Source organism: Pristis pectinata, chromosome 5 (genome assembly GCF_009764475.1).
Source record: "Pristis pectinata isolate sPriPec2 chromosome 5, sPriPec2.1.pri, whole genome shotgun sequence".
NCBI lineage: Eukaryota > Metazoa > Chordata > Chondrichthyes > Rhinopristiformes > Pristidae > Pristis > Pristis pectinata.
In genome coordinates, this window is record NC_067409.1 from 50,971,138 (window position 1) to 50,976,062 (window position 4,925).

Below are 4,925 nucleotides of genomic sequence, written 5' to 3' on the forward strand. Positions count from 1 at the left end.
GTTGAAAAGTAAGAAAGTCAACATCTTTACTATCTCTGCCATTTCCAGCTTGAACACAATGAGCTATTTGGCCTTCAATTCCATAAATTTCTATGATAATTTATACCAGTTAAAAAAAGCAAAATATTACAACTGCTAGAAATCTGAAACAAAGATAGAAAATGCAATAAATACTCTGCAGCTCTGCCATCATCTGAGAAGAAAAACATGAAGTTAGCACTAAGGATTGGCAATCTTTTATTAGAACCGGGGAAAAGTTAAACACATTTTAAGATGTAATGAAAGAAATAAGGGGCTGAGAGAACAAATGGAAAGGTCAGTGACAGAGTGGAAAGCCAGAGAAATTAAATAATGTAAAAGTTTGGATGGCACAGTGGTGCAGCTTGCAGAACTGACGTTTCACAGCTCCAGTGAACCAGGTTCAATCATGACCTCTAGTGCTGTCTCTGTGGAGTTTGCATGTTCTCCCTGTAACCACATGGGGTTCCTCTGGGGTCTCCAGCTTCCTCCCACATCCCAAAGACATGCAGATTTAATCAGAATCAGGTTTATTATCACTGACATATATCGTGAAACTTGTTGTTTTGTAGCAGCAGTACAGGGCAAGACATAAAGACATAAAAATTACCATAAATTACAAAAATAAATAAATAGTGCAAATGAGGAATAACGAGATGGTGTTCATGGGTTCATGGACCATTCAGAAATCTGATGGCAGAGCGGAAGAAGCTGTTCCTGAAATGTTGATTGTGGATCTTCGGACTCCTGTAGTCCTCCCCCATGGTAGTAATGTGAAGAGGGCATGTCCCGGGTGGTGAGGTTCCTTAATGAAGGATGCCGCCTTCTTGAGGCGCTGCCTCTTGAAGATGTCCCCGACGGTCGGGGGGGGGGTGGTTTGTGCAGTGATGGAGCTGGCTGAGTCTACAACCCTCTGTTGTCTCTTTCGATCCTGTGCATTGGAGCCTCCGTACCAGACAGCGATGCAACCAGTCAGAATGCTGTCCACCATACATCTGTAGAAATTTACAAGAGTCTTTGGTGACATACCAAATCTCCTCAATGAAGTAGAGCCACTGGCGTGCCTTCTTCATGATTGCATCAATGTGTTGGGCCCAAGATAGATCCTCTGAGATGTTGACGCCCAGGAACTTGAAGCTGCTCACCCTTTCCACTGCTGACCACTCAATGAGGACTGGTGTGTGTTCTCCCGACTTCCCCTTCCTGAATCAATTCCTTGGTCTTGTTGATGTTGATTGGTAGGTTAAGTGTCCACTGTAGATTGCCTCTGTTGTGTAGGTGAGTGATAGAAAATTGGGGGAGTTGATCGAAATGTGGGGAGAATAAAATGTGACGTGTAGGATTAGTGTAAATGGGTGCTTGATGGTCAGTGCAGAATCAGTGGCCAAGTTAACCCTTTCTGTGCTGTATGACTGTGACTCTATGAGTGCAGGATGAAAAAGGGCAGTAACAGGACAAGCAAAGAAACAAAAGGTTTGTCTGCAGTGGTATAATTAGGAGATGCAGAAGCTGACATTGCAAAGTACCGATTGCTCAAATTCTGAAATAACACCAGAAAATACTGGAAATGCTGACAACTATCTGAACTGCTCGAACCCAGTATTTAGTTCAGATGTCAGTAATATGCCTAATTAGAAGATGTGGTGAGGTTCCTTGGTCTTATGGTGAGCTTCTTTGGCAAACTGTCAGAGGCTGAGAATGTAGTGGTCAGAGTGGGAATGGGAAGAAGAATTAAGGTAATAGATAACCAGAGGCTTTGGCTTTCAAGTTTCTGAAATTTACAGGATGTGATAGATCAGAAATAAGAATAGTTGCCCAAACAACAACACAGAAGAGATTACCAGTCTAATTCCTGGGAGGCTTGTTCTGTCACAAACAGCTAAAAAATTTAGATTTGAACCCTTTGGAGTTTAGAAGAATGGGAAGTTGATCTTATGGAAAGATAAAAGATCCTGAGGGGTTATGACAGAATAAATGCTGAGATGTTTCTACTAGAGGGTGAGTCTCAAATAAGGGGACATAGTTACTTGATGAAGGAGCAGTCATTTAAAACTGAGGTGTGTAGTAAATGCTTCTTGCAGAGGGTGGTGAATCTCTGGGCAGGCGACCAATATTCAAATTGAAAGGCAGGGAAGGAAGGGGCAGGTGGCTTCCTCCTGCTCCAATATTTTTCTTGTATTTTCTTGTGACTTCTAAAGTTTGTTCAGACCAACATCCTGCCTTCCAGTTTATTAACATACTTTTTGTTCTCTTTTCTACTCTCCCTTCTCTGCAAGGAATACCACATTGTAAATTGTAAACTGGTAAATTAGTTTATTATTGTCACATGCACCAAGGTACAGTAAAAAACTTTGTTTTGCATGCGATCCATACAGATAATTTCATTACGACAGTGCTTTGAAGTAGTACAAGGGAAAATAAAGTGTTGTAGTTACAGAGAAAGTGCAGTTCAGGCAGACAATAAGGTGCTAGGCCATAACAAGGTAGATTGTGAGGTCAAAAGTCCTCACATTGTAAGCAGTGAAAATGGTATAATAAATTGAAAGAAATACAAATAAGTTACTGTTTCATCTGGGAAGGATGTTTGGGACCAATGACACTCAAGCAGTGTGTTCCAGATTCCAACCACCTTCTGGTGAAAAAGTTCTTCCTCAGATTTCCTCTAAACCTCTACTTCTTACCCTAAACCTAGGCCATCTATTTTTAGATACCTCGACTGTGGGAAGAGTTTCCTCCTTTCTACTCTATCTACGCCTCTCACAATTGTGTATGTCTCTACCAGGTTCTCCAACCCCACCCCCCTTCTCCTCTGCTCCAAGGAAAACAAACCCAGTCTATCCAGGCTTTCCTCTTAACTGATACCCTCTATCACAGGCAGTATGCTGATGAATCTCTGCACTCTCTCCAGCACCATCATGTTTTTCCTATAATGTTGTGACCAGAACAGTACACAGTACTCCAGCTGTGACCTAACCAATGTTTTATTAAGATATACCATTCCCTCCCTGCTTTTATATTCTGTGCCCTAGCTAATGAAGGCAAATATCCCGTATGCTTTCTTAACCACATTAGCTACCTGTGCTGCCACCTTCAGGGATCCTTGGACTTGTACATCTAGGCCCTAACGTCCCTCAAGATTCCTTTCGGCTCCACACCATTCATGATGTATATCCTAATCTTATTTATCCTTCCAAAGTGCATCATCTCGCATTTATCAGGATTAAATTCCATTTGCCATTGCTCTTCCCATCCTATCAACTGATCAGTATCAAAGATTGTAGATGGGTGAAGTGCAGAGGGACCCAGGTGTTCTTGTGCATGGATTACAAAAAATTAGCAGGCAGATGCAAGTGGTTAGGAAGGTAAATGGCATATTGGCAAGAAAGTTAGAGTTTAGAAATGGGAAAATATTGTTACAATTGTATAGGGTGTTGGTAAGGCCACACCAATACAACAGTAATGTGCACTGTTTTAGTCCCCATATTTAAGAAAGGATATACCAGAATTGATGGCAGTCCTAAAGAGATTCACTTGGCTAATTCCTGAGAAAAAAGGATTGTTCTATCGTCTGCTTCTAAAGAAATTAGATCTTTGGAGATTAGAAGAATGATTGATGATTTTATTGAAATATCTAAGATCCTGAGGGTGCTGGACAGGGTAGTTGTTGAGATGCTTCCACTAATGGGAGAATCTCGAACAGGAGTCATAGTTAAAAGATTAGGGGTGGTCATTTAAAATTGAGGTACATAGGAACTTCTTGCAGAAGGTGGTGAATCTCTGGCGTGCTTTACCCTGCAAGGTTGTGGAGGCTAGATATTGGGGATATTTAAAGAGCAACTGGTGCAGAAAAGAAGATGCAACCTGGGGTAGATCAGCCATGATCATATTGAATGTAGGGCAGGCTTGAGGGGCCAAGTGGCCTACTCCTATTCCTACTCCTAATTTCTTGTGTTCAAATGCTAAAGCACATTAAAAACATCAAAATAAAATTATTTACTTTATTTTTTTTGACTCCTGGTCTGTAGGATGAAAATCTTCATTGAAATCAATGAGTTCTCAGATTCTGTGCCAAGTCTGATCTGGTGTAAGAACTGAGTGGTGATTCTCCATCAGAATACTAGGGAATACGAGAAACACTGGGCCCTGCTATCGGACCTTTTGTAAAGTCCAGCAGTGGAGGATGCTGACAGATGCAGCAACATCTGCCACTCAGTAAGTCTCAGACCTTAATATTCAATGGTGCTTGTCTGGAAGTCCAAGAATTCAGCTAGAAAGAATGACTCCACCTTGCAGGATCTGACCACAGGCAGGAGGGAGTGGCCCACTCTCGCAACACTTGAGAAGAATCTGGGCAAGCACTTGAAGCACAGTGTACCATAGACTAAGTGCTGGGAAATGGGATGAGTATAGATAGGTACTTGTTGATCTGCATGGACGGAGTAGGCCAATGGGCTTGTTTCATTGCTGTACAACTGTGAGGGTATAGTCTGCCCATAGATTCATCTTGCCCAAGGACATGACCTCACACTTTGTTACGTTAAACTCCATTTGCCAAGTTTTCACCCACTCATGCTATCTATATCCTGTTGTAGAGTTCAAATGTCATCATCACAAATGCCCTCCTACCTATATATATAGTTTAATTGTGGTGTCAAACCTCTTAAAATTTTTAAATTTATTTTTGTGATTTTAACTTGTTTAACCATTTACTTCAATTTTAACAGTTTACAAAAATTGTTAAAAAGCTATACAGCTTTGACAGGAAGCAAGTCTCTACTCCCACCCTCAGCTGAGCCTTCTGTAAAAGGCTGTCAGGAGTGTTCATAGTGTGAAGTCTGTGTACTATGCTACCCAATACTGAGTCATTGGTGAGACCTTGCCACTCTGACTCGAAGATGTGAAGGACA